Below are 18,795 nucleotides of genomic sequence, written 5' to 3'. Positions count from 1 at the left end.
GTATCTCTGTAGAAAATAGAAATAGTGTAAAATCATTTTTGTTAAATGTTCGCAGTTTTTAAATAAACTTTTCATCTCCTAAAAAGCCTCTGTTTCCTGTGACAGTGCATTTACCCTAGTCTCTGATTTGTTTACCAACAGATATCCTTCCTAATTATTGCTAATCTCTTTTCAGTGATAAGTTTCTTTTCACAGGAACTTCATCTTCTCTTGTGAATTCAGGTGATGGCAGCAGGCTTGGTTCTGGTCTGTTTAAACATCAACAGTTAAGACTTCTTCAAATTTATTCCTACGTCTTTTGTTCAAGCTGAGTTTGTGAAAGGATGGGGATGAACAGCAGCTTTTCTGTGTCAGAAATTTCTTTCTGGAAATTTCTAGAAGCTGGCTGTATTGCAGAGAATTGCAGAACTTGGACAGCTGAATGATGCTCGTGTTTCTGTAACTTCTTTAAGTTTCAGCATGGTGTTCAGTGACGTTCTTGCCTCTTTTAAAATCTGAAATCAACTGGAATAGTTTATGCCAACTTCCAGGGTCCGTACATTTTTCTGTGCTGTTACAATTGAAGGGAGAACATTTCATGGATCTTAAAAGCCAGTAACTGCCCTCTTAGTTAGAAAAACATTCTTTCTTTGATTCACATGAAAGATGTAATACAGAAGCATGGTACTTTGATCCTACTTGATTGCCTTTAGAACATAAATTTTGATGCATAAATTTTATGAGACTAGCTGAAGAAGAATCCTCAGGTGACCCCTAATCTGAATTGGATGAAAAGATGCTCATTGATTTTTGTAAACTTTCTAATTATGCAAATACATATGCATTAACACCTCGACTCAGTCTTCAGGTTTTAGATCTGCAGTTAAACTCCTCAAATAGCATTCTACTTCATTTGCTTTAATTTATCAAAAATTGTTCATTGTTTATCAAAGCTGATTTATATGGTAAGATACTTTTCATAGACTTGAGTTAATGCTGCAGTAAATTTGCTTCCAGTCATTGTATCAGGGCAATCAGTAGCTCTCTAAAGAGCTTTCATTCCAGGCTGTTACCCAAATAATTCTGACGTTCATACAATTTAAATATTTAACAATTTAATAAATTATTAATATAAAAGAGTATTGAATTATTAACAGAACATATGGTTGGGCTTGGGTTTTTTATCTAAGCAATAGCTATATTAGGGTACTTCAGTGTAACTGTGTAAGTAAAAATCCTTCAAATAATGTTAGGCAGTTTTATATTTTATGTATTTTACAGTGCGTGATTGGAATCATAGGTTCAGTAATTCTCAAGTTTACGTGCTTTTTTGGATTGTCTTGTCATCCTGGTACCTTGTGCATCAGCTACACATGCAAGGTAATAAGCTAACTACACACATGAAAAGAAATGAAAAATGTGATGTGTCTGTGTGGTTGTTCTCCTTTACTTTGTTACAGTTATTTTTTCTTTGGTATAGGACTTCAGATCTTCCACTGTTTTCCAGTGCCAAGAAATATAAATTTTCCCCAGCTACTAATAAGCATATGAAAGCCACTGGAACTCCTTTGCTGGATACCAGAAGGCAGTAAAGGCATTCCCTGTTTTTTTCGGAGGCACAGAGCATCTGGCTGTTACCCTGCAGTCTGTTCGGGGTTGCTGTGCCTTTGCAAAGCAAGCCATGGATTCACCACTTCCCTTGTAACCAGAAGCACCTATGAGAATTACGTTAGTGCAGGATCTAGTAAAGAAGTGAAAGAAAGTAAGTGGAAATGTTATGGCAAGATACATCTCAGAAGAGAGGGGTAAGTTGAGGGAGCACATCATGAAAAAAGCACAACAGAAGCATGTTGTTTGGCTGTGTCTTGCCTACAGGAGATGTATCTGACATGTTGCCAAGCTAGGAAAGTGGTGTCTAAGGTAGGAAGACAGCCTTTTGAGGGCAAGTGTGTTGTGACATCTGAAGTGGAGTGTTCACAAGGGAAGTTTTCTATTCTACTGTGGGATGGGTTTTTTTATTTTTCTTTGATATATTCTCAACTATGACAACCCCTATAGTACCAGCATTACTTTTGCCAAACATTTCCTGGGTAGCCTGCAGCTCAAAAGACAAGGTGAATAACAAAGATTTTTAGCTGCAGAGCCTATGGGATGTCAAAGGTCTTGCTTGCTTTCTCCATATGAACTTGCTTGTTTAAATGGAAGTATTAATCTGCCTGGCATCTGATTGGAAAGACAGAAGTCACTGAAGGTGCAGTTAATGGTTTCCATGGCAATCAGTCATTACCAAAGGAATCAAATAGAAGGCAGGAAGAGAAAGATCAGTCCAGCCGTTGATTATCATTATCCACCCTAAAGCTAAAGTTTGCTTCAAAAACTGCTGGTAAAATTAATTTCTTCACATATTGTTTTCACAGCAGCCTTTACTCAGGATGGTCTCCAGAAATTCTGACTTCAAACACTATTTCCCTTTTCGTGTCATTAGTTACATTGTAACAGTTAAAATGCCATTTACAAATGGGGAGCAAGTCTTACTATGCATTAATTATGAAGCATATTATGTCAGTGTAGATCAATAGGAAAAAAAAAGCAAGCTTCTTTCCTCACTGTTTTAACAAACTTCCATTTAATCTTACGGTGACACATTGTAAAACCATGACAACAGAAAAAAAATTGCAGGAGAGTTCTCAAACGTTAGCTTAATTTTAGCTGAAGGTAGTCTAAAGTAAAACAAAGAGAGTACTCATAACCATAATAGTTGGCTATATCTTTAGAGCCAGACTAACTTTTTTTTTTAGAAGGAACTGTGCTGTCAATGCTTTATGTTTGTCTGTACTGGTTTGGAACATGTCTGTCTCCTGTAACTCTTCTAAGAGGGACAGAAATGTAGATCTAGGATCTTACTCCTGTGTTCCTTTGTTGTGAAAAATATGGCCATGTGTGTACATTTATGTACCTATGTACACATTTTGAGCAGGGATGAGATTTCCTCACCAAAGTAATCAAAGATCCCATTTCTTTAGCAAAAGCCATAAGGCTGTCTTTCACCTTAACTTAGTTCGTATAGCAACGTCAGAACATTTCTCAACTAGCCACCCCCTGAGCCTGTTCACTCACTTCTACTGCCTGCTCTTGTCACTTCTCCAGACGACAGTCACCCTTAAACATGACCCAGCAATCTTGTTATGCAAGGGGAAAAAATCTTAGTGGAGAGGAGCTGTGTATGAAATAATATACATCATCCTTCAAATCTGCTGGACTGTACGTCACATTTGTTGCTGCCATCTACCATTTGATGACTAGTGTTTATGCACAGTCCCCCCCATTAAGCAAAGCTTTTCCAAATAGAGGATGTAAAGGAATGCAGCAGACATATCTGAACTTGAGATATACAAGAAGGCGTCGTCCTGGGCTGATTTGCTTTGACAAGGAGGATGTTCCATTTTCAGCATACAGAGTAACACACAATATTTAGAAGTTGATTTATCTCTATGCTTCACTGTCACCTTAAAAGGCATGTTACAACAGTCTTTATATACATTAATAGCTTTTAGAATTTGAATGAATGCAAATATTAGCATAAACACAAGTCTAGACAGGTCATTGTTTTTCATTTAGTTTGTTGCTTCTGTGTTCTCAGAGAACATAAACCTCTCAGTTTTCTACAAGGCTTTATTAATCCAACTCTACTCATCATTAAACCCCACAGATATCCCTGAATTCTTTTGTGACAGCTTCTCATGTTGGGTCTGCTGGCTTTTGTGTATTTCAGTTGCTTCATATTTCAGTAAAAACTGTTGACCTTTTTATTCTCATATTTGCTCCTGTGGTCTGAATGCAGGCCTGCCCCTGGATGGTTTCCTCATTGATTTGGAGTAAGATAGGCAGGACTGGGTTTTTAGTTTTGTTATTATGTATTTGAGCTTCAGACAAGATGCTGACTCCCTCAGACTTATATTACATTTCTCTTATCAACAAGGCCCAGGCACCACAGTTATCAGGAGACTGACAATTGAAAAGGGGTCACATACAATTAGTGGCCATTAAAAAACATAAATAAAAAGATGGGTTTCATTGGCACTTCTCTTTCAAACATTGCCTAAAGGAGCACTTCCAGTCCTGCCAGGTAGTGTGGTGAGGCCTAAGATATAAACTTGAGCAAAGTGCTCAAGCAGCAGTAGGTGTGATATAATGTGATAAAGGTTTCTGCATGGGAGAGCTACCACTGCAATATTGATGTGCATCAAAGAAGAAACAGTAAAAGATCAACCTGATATCTGTCACGAGCTTCACCTCTTAAAAATAAGACTTGCAGCATGTCTGAAAGCCTGAATGTGCACGTGATGTGCTGGACCCAGTAGATCACTAGCAGGAAGAAGTTTGTGCCTCTGGGGATCCTTCACTGCGAGTATCTGCTTTCGCTCTCTTTTGAACTCCTTGGGGCTCTCAGTGGAAGTGCCTCAGCTGAGGTTCTTCTCACTTGCTGAAATCCGAAACCAAAGCTGTTGTGAAGGATACTGGTGCCAAGTCATTAATTTAAAGCCTGAAATTGCAGGCAGGAGGCTATGGATTTAAAAACTGGAGCTGAGCCTAATTCTAGCCTGGTTTTGCCAAGTACTTGGGCGGGTGCCATGGCTGGTTTCTATGGCACCACGCACAGTGCTGGAAGTACCTGACTCCAGGAACCAGCCCACCAGTAAGGGTATTATTTGTCTTGCTGCTGAAATGACAAAAATTTCCCACTGAGAAAATAATCCCATTGCCTGGTTAACGATAGAGTCTTTTGGGGTTTTTCTTGTTCTGTAGAGCAAGCACTCCTACTCTCTGTGCTCCCTGCAAGTGTCCTTGGCAAGGACTTCCCCTGCCTGAACAACAGATGGAACAGGCACTGACCCTGCCAAGTCCTATGCTTCTTTCAACCTTGCAAACCACGCGCCCCTGCTGCCTTCTCCAAATTAGGCTTTAAACTCTCTCACATCTCCCTCCCTGAGACACCTCAGGGTGTAATGGAAAGACACCTCAGGCACTGTAATGGAAAGACAAACCAGCTATTGGCACTGCTAGAAGACCCACAGTCCAGAACATCTCTTTTAACTTTTTTCCCTCTATACATAAATCTGAACCGCAGCTTGGGACTCTGCAGTTTGCTGTTAGAGAAGGTCATTTGAGTGGTTCGACAATGTCCTATCCATCTGTTGTTAGGTCTTAGATGGGGAGGAGCAAGGTAGTGCTGAATTGTCCCATCCACTGTGTAGATCTTACAAGCAGGTAAATGAATGCATAAAACCAGCAGTTTGGTGCGCTTTGGCAGCATATTGGCAAAGATTGCTGAGCAAAATAAACCGAGTCTGAAAAGAAACGCCTAGAAAATGGGAAGTGAGAGACATGGAAGTGACATTGAACGCCCTTGCTAGTAAGCTTAGCACAAAAGGCATTCAGAAGGAAAACGTTCATGCCACAGGAGTTCTTGGTGAGGGCAAAGAGAACTCATTTTCAGCAAGATCTTATTTCTTATCTCTTGCCTGAAAATGCCTTCGTACTACACAGCCACAGGGAGACAATGGCAATGGCTGTGGTTGTCAGCAGAAGCCCCAGACTTCCACTCCTGGTTCCAGCAGCTGCAAACAATTAGGATGCCTCATCTACCTCAAAATCCGATGTGTGGAGGTAGATGAGGAGTGTAAGGTAAAGTACATCAAGTCAGTCTTCTCCAAGCTCCCTTTCCCACTGTTTGAGCATGCTGGCTCCTGTAAACCTACTAAAGATCTAGGAGCGTAAAACTACAAAGGCAGCTGACATGTTTAATATAACATTTTTGTTCCTTCTGAGAGGTTCCCAATGTGTAAGTTTTGCTAGAGATTCCCTTGTGCACCCATATGGAAACTATGAAAAATCCCAGCTGGATGTACTAAATGCAAGATACTCTTTCTGAATTCATTGGCTTTGGTAAATATAACATTCTGTTCAAGGCTGTTCTGAGGAAAAACAGCCAAAGAAGTATGAAGCCAGGTATTTTACATAAATAAATTCTTCAATCTGATTATAAAGTAAGGTTCTTTGTACTCACTACACAGATACTTTTTCTGACTGCTATACCTGGAAAACAAAAGTCCTAGGGTGTTCATGTCATAGTCTGAATATATTATAGTCAATAATACAAAGGAGACTTTTATCGAATTGTCTTTAAACTGTTACAGCTTTTTAGAAAAATACATAGTTTTGGTTTATTCAACAGTTCTGTATAAAGAACCACAATCAGCTTTATTGCTTATCTATGCCTATGTTTCAAAAAACCCTGTAAAAATGGTATAAAAAAAATAACTAATTCACTAGTGAAGGGGAAGAGTGAAGCAAAATTCTCTATAGTGTGTAAAAATGGGGCTAGTAAATTGAGAGTGAGCTTCAAGCAGATTACACTCCTTTATCAGATTTCCAAACTTTCAAAATCGCCTCCTTCAATGTGTTGTTGCTGAATTCCTCAAATACTACCACATATGATGATATTATCCATATGGCTGATTCCTGACTGATTATTTGTTCCTTTTTATTATACCTCAGGCTTTCAGAATTTTTTTATATCTTTGGGATTTATTTTGTGATTAAGTCTATTGCCTAGTGTTGTGGAGGGCCCAGCAGTTTTACTTTATTATACCCTGAAGAGCTTTCTCCTTGCCAGCTGTCTGTTTAAGGCCCCTCCATAGATGAGGCTGCATGCTTTATAATTCAAATTGATTAAATATTTAGTATATGGCCCCTCAGGCAAAGTAAATGCTTCAAAGCATAGCTAGTGATATACTGTCCCCTCAGATCATTATAACATTAGAAAACAGGGACAACATGTTTTTACGGTCTATGGATGGGCAGGCTACAGTAATTGCAACCCAACAGAAGTGAAGTTTTCTATTTTAATACATGGAATGCCTCCTCCAAAGCTTGGCCAATGGGATGATGGAAATCAACAGAAAATAAGATCTGTTGAAATCTGCATTGAATTTTTTTGAGATCAATGGCCAGTGCTCAGAACAGCACTAGAAAACTCCAAGGGGTGTTGAATCCCAATTAATTATGGGCTACTTTGCTGGCACGTTATAAGATACAATCAAAGAAAAGGGAAAAGAAGCATTTACTGAATAAAGCCTTAAGATACTACCTTACCTACTTCAAGGTAGTATCTTCCAGTACTACCTTAAAGACTACACCTGTTTAAGTAAAGAAAATGCCAGGGGTCCTCTTTGTGTACTTGTCTAGTGTGCAAGAGTGCTTGAACATATGTTAAGGTATTATTCCCTGACATGGTAAATCACTTTATGAAGGAAAATTCCTGTGGAACCTAGGTTTTTGTTGTGCTGCTAATGAGTTACAGACTGGATGCAGACTCACACAGTGAAATTTTACAGGTATATTATTTGGGAAGTCAGAATAGTTGACAATGCTGGTGACTTCTAGGCTTGAAAACCATAGATCTGGCTTTCAGATTTCCGTACTCCTGGCTTAGCTGTTTCAGACCAACCTAATCAAGGAGATGAGCTGGTTGAGTCTAGGAGATTTTATTCAGAAAAATGTCTTCCTTGAGTTCATTGGTCCAATATTGTAATTTTAAATACTTTGCATTACTGAAAGCCACCTACTTCAGTACCAGCAAGTACCTCTGAAGCAGCAGGCAGTCTTCTAGCAACAGGTAGTTCACACACCACTAGAGTCAGAGATTAATGATTTTTGACATGTGAAAGCTGTAATCCCAATATTTCAGACAGTAAAAAGCATTCATTTCTGTCCCCCGTGGACCTTGAGCTATCTGACCTTAAAACTATGTCAGGCTTTCACTGGTCCTTTCAGCCTGTGTGAGCTGTTTTGCCTTTGGCCCAAGGCTGAAAGTAACAACTCACAGACCTAAAATCATTGCAATGTCCAATTCCTGAAAATACATACAAGCTGGCTAGATTAGTAGGCTAATGTAGTAAAAAGTGTCTGAGCTGCCATGCCCAAGGCTTTTATCCAGGCTAATGGGTATATAAATAGATGTAGAATGTGGACATGCTGAATACAGTTAATGTACTTTACAGAGCATAGTTTTTTCCTGAAAAGAGAAATCTTCAGCATAACTTCTTCCTCTCAGAAATATCCAGGCTCAGCTAATGAGATGTCCGTATGAAACCTGGGCCAGGCTCTTCCCTGTGAGATAGATGCTCTGCCAATACTCACACAGCAGCTTGTGCCAAATGACCCTAAAATATTACAAGAACAAAGGCAGACTGTGATGTTGTGCAGCAGATTTAGAAACTCTATATGGCACTGTCCACGAAGCCCAGAGCAGGAATGTGTGTATGCAGAAACTGATACAAATGCTTGTCTTAAAACTGAAATACGGGGGGAAAGCAAACTATGTACAATGACTCCCTGTGGCAGGGACACCCTCCATGAGACCAGGAGGGGGCTTTGAGCAACATGGTCTAGTGGAAGACGTCCCTGCCCATGGCAGGGGGGTTGGAACTGGATGATCTTTAAGGTCCCTTCCAACCCTAACCATTCTGTGGTTCTATGAAAAATGAGTTCAGCATAAACAGCATTATTTATATAGCAAGAGTGTCTGAATATGCCAGAAGCTGGCCAATTTGCATTTGTTACAGATCACCAGAATGGCTTAGAAAACTGTTGCCTTCACAAGGTTTTCGTTTAATGCCCAGCAAATTGTATAGATTCATCCACAGCATTACTTCATTTTATGAATGTTACTGCTTAGACTTGGTCCTTTTGATACAAGTTTTTCAGTCAAGTTTTGTTTAGTGTATTTAAATATGAACTGGTCAGTTTTAAAAGGGCAGTTTACATTTGTCCAGGACGTTAATTTAATCTAAGTTTGGTTTTACAAAACGCAAAATTGGTTTCTACATTTTCAGAAAGAGCTAGAACAAAACTGTGTTGCATAAATGAAAGCTTTACCTCAAAAACAAACAGACCACGATTTCCACCATTTTAATTGCAAAAACTGAAAGAGAAAATAATTGACTCGTGATGATTAGATTGAAAACATGCAAGAGCCTGAAGGTCAATGCTAATGCATCATACTAGTACTGTTGCATTGGCAGTAGCATCTCTTTAGGTTCACAGACAACTTGTGTGCTAGAAGACCTGTCACGATGAGCTGTGAAATAAAATGGTGCAGAGTGGAGCTCTGGAAGAAAAATGTATTTAGGGTATGGAACTTTCCTTGGATATAATTTAGCAGTCATGAAGACTGCTATTATTAGTCTGTTGAAATTGTAAGACTGTAACAGAGTAAGGTGGGCCGGGAGGGACCTCTAGAGGTCACCTGGTCAAACCTCTCTCTTGAAGCAGCGCAAATTTAGATCACACTCAGGCCTAACTGCTTCCTTGTTTTGACAGGCAGGACAGAAAGAAGGAGTTTAATCACAAGTGTTTTACCTAACATAACTACCCAAGAATCAACAGCTTTGGAAGTCTCTCACACGCATTCTGTACACCCAAAATACTGGTAACGGAGAGCTGTACCAGGGCCATATACGTAGACCACAGACAAGAAGAAGGAAACAGAGATCTCCTCCAGGTTTTGTTACTTTTGCTACAAAAGTTGTCGAGCTGGAAGAAGTCTCCAGGATGGCAGAGAAAAATGTCAATGAATAAAAACTATTAGCAAGGGAGGAAAAAAACCGAAGTGTTGCAGTGTATTAAAAATAGAGGAAAGGAGTTCAGTAGCAGTTGTCTAAGCAACGAAAGTCACTCACATTTTCTTAACTTCTTCCTTCTTTTTCAACAACATTTTTTTTTTTCACAGTCTCGTGTTCAAAGTCTTCATCTGCAGAGTACTGCAGCAATTTGACTGAGATATAAAGACACAGCTGTTCATACAGTGTGACTGAACCATATCGTAATGGGGGAATAGTCACTACCCTGTTTCCAAGAACCAGAAACTCTCTTTTGGGTATGTTTTTGGGAGCGGAAAGCCAGAATTATATTCCAAACTAACACTGTGTTGTCATAGTAATTAGTTACAAGCCTTTATATATCTACAGATTACTTATGGTAGTTTGTGGTGGGGTATGCCTGAACATTTCACAGATGTTTGCCACATTCTCTGAAGAGACAAATGCACAATACTGTCAAAATTACCATTTTGGGTTCCAAATTGGGTTCCAATTTTGCATTAGTTGTTAGGGACCTTGGTGTCTCCTACCCTTTTTAAAATGGAAAACTGATTAGGTACCAATCTTGTTGAAAAAGAAAAAAAAAGTATAAAAAGTTTATTTCTTCCCATAGTTTATTTGGGTTATGACTGTGTTGTATTGATTAAAACACCATAATATGCAAGCCGCTATCTTGAAGAATTTAGGATTTTGTTTGTGAGTGTGGAATCTCTGAGGCAGTGAAGTGCAGGGCACAGCAGCTTGAAGTAGCTACAAGATACCACCACAGCTGTTGTAGCCTGGGCTGTACATGCCGTGCAAGGACTAATACACCAAAGGACTCCCGTCTCTATATATGCGAACACGGGAGCGGGCAGCCCTCTTTCAGGAAGGAGGCAGTGGTTAAGAACGTTATAGGGTGGCAATAAGCCTCCAGGGAAGCTGCTCGTACGCTCTGGTCGGGCGCGCAGCTGTGGAGGATGCCCAAGGCCGGCTGATAGCTGCTCGGGGCCCGCGGTGCGGTGGCACATCGCTCCTCGCAGCTGCGGCTCCATGGCCGCAGAGCCGAGACTGTGGGCTGGTGCGAAAGGGCAGGTGAGGAGGGCCGGCGCTGGGCCCCGTCCCGCGGCACCCCCCAGCCGCAGCGCTCCGGCTCCCGCGGGGACTCGCCGGGGCACCTCAGCGCTCCGCCCGCCCCCGCGGCCCTCCCGCGGCGGGGCGGGGCGAGGTGGGAGGCCGCGGTGACGCGGGGAGGGCGGTGCGGCACGAGGGGCCGGGCAGGGCGGTGCTGGCGGCGGCGGCAGGAGGAAGATGGTGGCGGCGGGCGGAGCGGTTGCCTGCTGGGCTTTCCGCCCTGCGCTGCGCTGCCCCCCCCGCCGGAGCCGCCCTGCCTGCTGAGGAGGCGGCGCGGACCCGCACCAGGTGCGGTGGTTGGGGTCCGAGTGTCCCCGCCGTGGGGTGCCGGGGAGGCCGGCGGGCCCCCGGGCGGCCGGCGCGGTGCGGTGCGGGGTGAGGTGGGTGCCCGGCGGGGGGCGGCCGGTCCGCTCCCGCCCTCGCGGCGCCTCCCGGCAGCGGGAGCTGCGGCCCGGGCGGCGGCGGGGGGGCGGCGGCTCGGTGTGCGCGGCACGGCGGTGCGGGCACCGCGGGGCGAGCGGCGCGGCTCTGCACCTGCCCCGAGCGGCAGCCGCCCGCGGGCAGCTGTGGGCTCTCGCTTGTTTCGCCGGTGTGATTACTGTGTTTAACGGTGGTGCAATAAACCCGCGCGGAGCTGTGCGTACCGAACGCACTGGTTTGCTGGGTTTGATTTATGTATTCTTTTTTCCCCACCCGGCATCGTTTCTGTGGTGAAACGGGAAGGGAGGAGCGGGGGGGGCTGTGGAGGTTTTCCGTCCGCCGATGGAGCGGCCGCGGCAGGACGGGCGCAGAGCCCGCTCTCGCAGGAGGTGCTGCCGGGCGCTCTGGCCGCGTCCCGGTCTGCGGAAGGGAGCCCACCGCAGTCTGGATCTTCTCATCCTCTCCGTGGGGTGCAGCGAGCTGCCCGCTCCGCTCTCCATCACTGGGCCTGGGTGGGAGATGACATCTGCTGCCATCACGTACCAGTGTCAGGAAAAGCAGTTTGGCATAACGATGTGCCTAAATCACAGTCACGGTCAGTGCAGCCGTATGTGCTGCATCTGCTTTCTGGAAGGATCAGGGTGAACAGGGGCAATTTACCAAGATTTCTTTGCTTGCCATCATCTATTAATCTGCCTTTTAAGAGGCACGGGAACTTGGGCCTAAGCTGGAAAACTACAGCATCTTTTTGCCTTCCCCTGTTGTAGCTTTTTTGGGCTGTGGAATTGCAGTCCGCTTTGGAGAACGGGTTGCAGATCCGGCTGTTTTCATAGCTGCTGAGGATCTAGGAGGCAGAGATGTTTTCCTGACTCTGCATATATTACGAGTGAGCTAATGTGGGTGTAGGGCAGATCGGGCACGTAGCGTTTTTCTTGTTTCTGACACACATTGTGTCATGCCAGCTGATAAGAGCACACCCAGGTGGCTGCACTTTTGCATCCGCTCTGTGACTGTGGTCCGTGGGGTCCCAACCAACTTGCCTGGAAAATATTCCAGTCACAGTGCTCTGGGATCTGCTGCATTGCTGTTAAAATCTGGACCGGCTGCACCTGCCTTTGCAGCCCATCACTGGAGCAAACACGTGATGCCCGGTTTTCCCTAACACTGATGGTGACATGGAATGGGTTCATTCTCTCTTTATTGCTATGCAGATAATGAAAAGTGAGATGCATGTTTGCCTTTCGCTCTAATGGGGGTGGAGGGGGCACAGACTGCCCAGAAAAGCTGTTTGGGAGCAAAGGAGAACAGTTACTGTTAAATTCTGCACATTTGTGTGTATTTATACTGAAAAATCAAGTGTCCAGTAAATAATACCACAGGCAACTCTGCAAAAGCAGGAAATTTAGCATTCTAATGCACCTTGGGATGGATGCTGTGGATGTCTCATGAGTGAAATATAAACCTGAGTGAAAGACAGCTTGAATTCATTGGAAAATGTAGTCTGAGATTGAGAGATTTGTGAGCTTTTAGGCCAAACTGATTTTTTACAGAGTAATGGAAGTTCAAGGTTGGCTGTGTAGGATGAATTGTGTAATTCATTGGTCTAAGTTTTCTTGGATGTTTCTAGTTGTAGCTTGAAGCGATACTTTTATCTTACATTGTCCTAATTTAAAATAGCAATTTTTTTTGCTACTATGCTATCTTATAACAGACGCGAGGCCAGCCTTTTGGGAGGCTATTAAAATAAAGGTATTCACAGATTAGCCCTTTAGGTATAAAATGTAAGAATGCTGGGAAAGTAATTTGGTACATCTGGGTAGATAGCAAAGATAGTTTTGGTGTGTTGGAAACAAGGAAGAGGCACCAAATCTTACGCAATGCTTTTCACAATTTGTTGTTAATAATTTAATTCTCAGTCACTCCCAATTTTTTGTTTGTTATGATTGTCTTCATGTGTTTAAACCACAGGAAAGTAATGCTTTGGAAGAAATGTTGTGATGCTGGATGTGGTAGTGTGGTGGATGCCAGAGGTGAAAATCTTGGAGTACTCCATTGTTCCCTTATCCTTGTGGAGCAGGGAAAGGGGGTATGGAGTTCTGGAGATAAGCCTGAGCATCTTGTTTGCTCTGTGTGGCTGCTTTGAAATCAGGGACTACTAATTTTGAAGTTAAAGTTTGTGTCATCTGTCTGATAAGCGACAGTAACCAGAAAGCTGAATTCTTTGCGTATGAGATTTGAATTGATTTTAATTTTACCAGGAATTGGCTTTGGACTTCATTGATACCACGTTAAGCCACAGTCGCATGCAATGCTTACATTCTTTAACTTAAAAAGCCTGCAGTCTGAGGATTATGCGCATCTTTGAAACGTTGTTAACATTTTCTGTTTATAAGCAGTGCCTACCAGCACCAGAGCTGACATGAAAGACATGCGGTGCAAAGAAATGGAATCTCTTGTTCAGCTGCTTATTGTGTATATTTAACAGGCCAGTGTGGGTAGTCATTTGCAGTGGCTTTGTTGTTTGGCTTCAGGCTGTCTCAGTGTGTGGTACTATTTATGGCAGGGAAACCAAATAGTAAATCCAGAAAAGGTGGCTGGGACAATACACACTGTGTATTGGTTCTGCGGTGGTACTGCATGTATGCGAGGTCAAGGTTAGTATCAAAAACTCATGATCACATTAGAAAAATTAATTATAAAATAAACTTCAGAGACATCAAATAGACAAAATGAAGGGAAAATCAAACAGAAAGCTAGAACTTCTAACTTGCATCTCATGGCCTAGATACTTCTGACCAGATTCAACATGTTTTTCCCTTGGCACACGAATTGTCTTGCTATTGATCATAGCTTTTCTGGATTTACAGGAGATTATGAATTAGAAGAATCAGACCTTTTCTCTTGTGCTCAAAAAAAATAATAATACGAAAATAAATTCTAGGTGCTTCAGATAGTTTAATACATGTTGTCCATAGGCAGTGCAGTTTGATTAATTGAAGCTTAACTTTGAACAAGATCCTATTACTGTAGGTTTAAGTCAAGCCTTGGTGTTCTAGTAATGCATTTTTGAATGTGTTTTTCTGGTTTCACAGGAGGTGAGGATTCCCACTTAATGAGAGATCTGGCAAACAACTGTCTGCTTATTTATTTCTAATAGATTGCTTGCAATACGTATTGTATGGGGGTTAAAGTTTTCTGAAAAACAGATTGATTGTTTTTGCTTCATAGTATTGATTGATTTGATAAGCCAGCTGCTCAGAGCAGTGTGATGGTATTTTTTCTGTTCCACCATGTGAGACTCTGTTCTTCTACAAAAGCTGTATGTTTGTTGCTTTACTGAAGAGGCCTAGGGAAACACCTTTGTTTGCTGCTTTCATCTGTGTGGGCAAAGAATGATGATAATATCTGTCCTAATTCTGAATAAATAAATACAGGAGCAATGTAATGGGCATGTGACAGCTGTGGATGGCAGAGGGCTTGGCTGAGGATACTGTAGGACCACAGGGTGGTATTTTTCCAGTAGACCCTTTCTGCTGGAGAGGGTCTCTCTTGACATAGGAGGAGTGGTGGGAATGGAAATGCAAAGCTGTTTCCAGGGAGCCAGTATTTTTGGCTTCTTGGAAACTTTCCCAGCAGCATCTTACCTGGTCCGTCCTGTTGTCCTTACAGGATCACGTCCTGCAAGATGTTTCCTGTGATGTGTTCTGTCTAATGGCAAATACTTACTGGCAGAAGTTTTCATCATCCAATAAACCTGAATAAGAAACTATTTGTGGATAAGCAGTATGATTTTTACATCATCACATCATCAACATAACTAGTGAAAGAAATGGATTAGAAGTATTCGAAACAATAAATAGTCTAGGTGAGGTAGGCCACACTGGGAGCCTCTGTTTTTCCCATTGCATAGCAAAAGGAGGAGGAGATGATTTGTAACATTTAGCCAATTATTTCAGAACGTTTAAAAATTTAGAGTGTTTAATATTTTCAAGACATGTACCCTTCCTCCATGCTGTCCAGCATGTTCTTGGATTATCTATTTGGTCCATCAAATCTTGCTCAAAAGCCAGCAATCAAGAATTATTTGCTTCTTTCTTTTAATGAGCACTGCAATAAGAATGACTCTCTGTACGATGACCACCTTGTCACCCATCTGAGGAAAATGTGAGTGCAGGGGAGTGAGAGACGTAATTAAAAGTCTGTGGGAGAATGGGACAGATGAGCAGCACATCCTTGGAATTTGGGCTGAACCCTGTTAGTGGTAATTTCTCTTTTTCAACTAATTAAACTTTTCTGAACCTCCATGGCACCCTCTTTGTGCATCAAGAACATCCCTCCTGAATCTGATGTGCAAACTTTAAGCTCTGAGAGATGAGCACAGATCAGGAAGTCACCAGGACAGCAGAGCCATGGAGTCCTCAAAACTTGGCCATCTGCTACCAAGATCAATTGAGCAACTACCCTACATTAACTCACTGTTGCTTTATTTTTTCCATGCTGCGGATGTATGCCAGGAAAAGAACTGCCTTCCTGTGTATGTGTGATTGAGGTACTGGTTCAGTGCCTAGCAGATACAGGTTTAGAGCCTGTTTTGATCTGGGTAAATAATTTTGTTAATTTTGGGGTGTGTAAAAGTAGGTATTTTTAAACAGAAAGCAGAGGAAGAAAAGTCAGAACGTAATAGAAGATTTAAAACATTCATGAATATGACTTTTTTTTTTCCGAATGTACGCTGAGGTTTTACTATTCTTTTTTTTTTTTTAATTTATTTTGATATAGGAGTTCTGATAACAGTGTTACCATGTATTTATATGGTGTCTATTCTGAAGGGGCTTTGATCATATTTGAAATCTTGATGCTTAGAAATCTTAAATGTAAGTCTTCTTTAGACTAAATAAATTTTAAACATTTTAAAAAGAGCAACTGAGAGTAATACCCAAAAAAGCTCCTGCCAGAGGAGGAAGCAGAGGGTAAAAGCTCTTGCTCTAGGTCTTCCCAAGGCTGACAAAAGCTTTAGCTTAACACTCTTCAAATCCAAGTAACGGGCAAACCCAGTAATTTTCTATATGTTAGCTGCCTCAGGTGAACTTTGGGAACATGGGTACTGCCTCCACTATTGGAAGAGGAAATTAGTATGTTTTGTGTGATGTGTGTGGGGAGCTGAGGGTTTTTTTTCTTCTCTTTTCGTAACAGCTTTCTCACACCAGCTTTTTTATGATCACAGAGTAACTTGAGTTGGAAAGGATCCCTAAACGCCATCTGATCAAAGCTCTGCTCAAATCAGGTGACTAAGGTGAGGGCTGCACATGCCATGTTGGTAGCCCTTGGCATAACTAAAGCACGAAGCTCTGCAGCAGAAGCACCGTGCCTCTCGTGGGCTTCAAACACAAGGGTGTGCAGAAGGTTTTGCTCACTGCCCTGTGGGATGGGGCACAGTTGCTGGAGGCAAGCCTTCCTCCAACCTGCCCTCCTGCTCTGACGGCCGGGCTGCCATGCAGATTGCTGCTTGTGCTGCTGCTGCTGTTGGGGCGACTGAGTGTTGGGGTTTTACCACGTGAGGGAAACGGTGATCACCTCCTGATGGGTGCTGGTTTTTAAGTCCATCTCACCAAAGTTATTCCACCCATGAAAGGGCTGAAATATGGGTGTATTATCTTATCCAGTGACCTGATAATTTTTTCTTTTTTTAAATTAGATTTTTAAGATGATCAAAACATAGAAAAATAACATCCAGAAGTTTAGAAGACATTCTTTTTTTGTGTTAAATTATGTTGCAATAGTTTAAAAATTAGAGCATTATTAAAAAAAGAATGAATTTGTTAAGATTAAGCAACATTCCTACTAATTGTGCTGTGCAGTTATCTTTTACCTAATGAAGAAAATCTCCTCCAGTAACTTTGTGGTGAGCTGATAGAAACATCTATTAAATAAAAGAGTCAGTGTAAACCTAGTGTATAGCTTTATAATTCCATTGCATTTTCAGTGGACGTTTTACATATCCTTTCCACAAACTTCACATGTATTTCTGACATCCACAGCTATTGTACCTTTTGTCTCAGAGTGGTAAATAGATATGAACTCAGGGTTCTGCTCTCGCTTAAGAATTATCTTCCCTTGCTGATAAATGATTAATGTAATCCACTTATGAGATTGCCATGACATCATTCAGGTTTTGGCATGCTTAATTTTATTTCATAACAATGAGAAAATCCCGAAGTCCTTGAAAGCTTCCCTGTGCAGGAAGGCCCTGTTAGGGCTGTGAGGTGTGTGAGGGAGACATTTGAGCTCAATGCCTTCTTGGCAAGGAGCTGGGCATCGGTCCAAAAGGACAGTGCTGTACTTGGTAATGATGGCTCTGCATTAGCTTCAGCATCCAGGCTTTAATTTAGCTACAGCCTTATGGTAATTAGTCTGACTGCTTAGCTCTAGTTTAAAGTCTTGCCCAAGTCAGACAGTTTTAATGGGTTGTATTTTGAGTGTGGTACCCTTTAGGCCACACCGGTTTGGGAATCAGCAGCTTTACTTGCAGTTGAAGTTGCGTTAGGGACTTAACACACTCCCACATATCTTTTTATTTCTTTACCTAAGAAGACTGTGAAGACTGAACGTCTTTATTTCACCTTAGGTCAAGCTGCTTCTGAATGCAAATATAAAGGTAATTAAGGCTACAGAAAACACATCTGTATTTTAGAAGATACACACAATTAATGCTTTGACAATCCATCAAAACATGTTCTGGATGAAAATCTAACTGCTTTATTAAGAAGAACTAGAACAAGTGTTTCAAGTTAGCTACTGACTTGATTTGTTTCTGGTTTTGTAAGCAAGATAGATACCCACCTCTTGAAAAAATTTTTGTCTCAAGGAAAGCGAAGTCATTGAGCTGAAAGAAGAAGAGTAAATTGATAGGATGTCCATAAGCTGTATGATACATGCTGCTTATTTTAGATAACAAGTAGTCTCAGTAATGTATCAGGTAACTCTTTGGGTTATTGCAAGTGACATGGAGCATTACCTGAAGTCTTCTGCTGCACTGGTTATGAGAGTGCCTATGTCACTGGGATCCAGTTGCTAGCTGTCATCCACCAGGAACAACAAAGCATTTCCTAGTGGAGATCTGGATCTCTGTTAGACTCCTCTCGGGATAAATTACCCCCTGATAGCCAATGGAAGTATTTTGGACTGAATAGCAGTGTAGAAATACAGTTGCACAAGAAGTTAATATTAAAAGCACAATGCTAACTTTTATACAGTTAATATTCATGCAGTCAATTTTCAAAAAAGTAGTAAATTCTCTACCCCAAAAATGATTGCCTTTTGGTGGATTAAATTGGAATTAAAACTGCAATGAACAGCCTTCTTGCGCATGGAGCAAAAGCAATTTTAATGTCACATTCCTGGCATGCAAATTTGTATTTTATTGAAGATACCATTTTTTTTTTTTTTAGTGTCCTTATCCATGAAAATAATCACTTCTTAGGTAGAGGTCCAAAGATATTTTTGGTTTATTTTTTTTCCTTCCAATATATAACTGTGTTGAAACCTGAGCAGTTCATAACCCGATTTTGATTTGCCGTATTAAACTGTCTATTATGGTTTTGTAAGTAGTGGCATCCACAGG

The 18,795-nt window shown here is 41.7% G+C and overlaps 2 protein-coding genes across 4 annotated transcripts in view; both read left to right on the top strand.

Annotated features, from left to right (window-relative positions):
* The window catches only part of PTAR1 (protein prenyltransferase alpha subunit repeat containing 1), a 99,160-nt gene that overhangs the window by 35,352 nt on the left and 45,013 nt on the right, over nucleotides 1–18,795 (top strand). The window lies entirely within an intron of this gene.
* APBA1 (amyloid beta precursor protein binding family A member 1) overlaps nucleotides 10,878–18,795 on the top strand; it is a 92,637-nt gene continuing 84,719 nt past the window's right edge. For 2 of the 3 annotated variants that reach the window (XM_030512293.2, XM_030512295.2), the window contains exon 1: nucleotides 10,878–11,042. The gene's annotated coding sequence lies outside the window, so the exon portion shown is untranslated. Of the gene's footprint in view, nucleotides 11,135–18,795 lie in introns of all 3 variants that reach the window. The other variant, XM_030512294.1, reaches the window with a different exon arrangement.

The sequence above is a fragment of the Strigops habroptila genome, chromosome Z (genome assembly GCF_004027225.2).
Source record: "Strigops habroptila isolate Jane chromosome Z, bStrHab1.2.pri, whole genome shotgun sequence".
Lineage (NCBI taxonomy): Eukaryota > Metazoa > Chordata > Aves > Psittaciformes > Psittacidae > Strigops > Strigops habroptila.
This window is presented reverse-complemented; position numbering and strand designations above follow the sequence as displayed.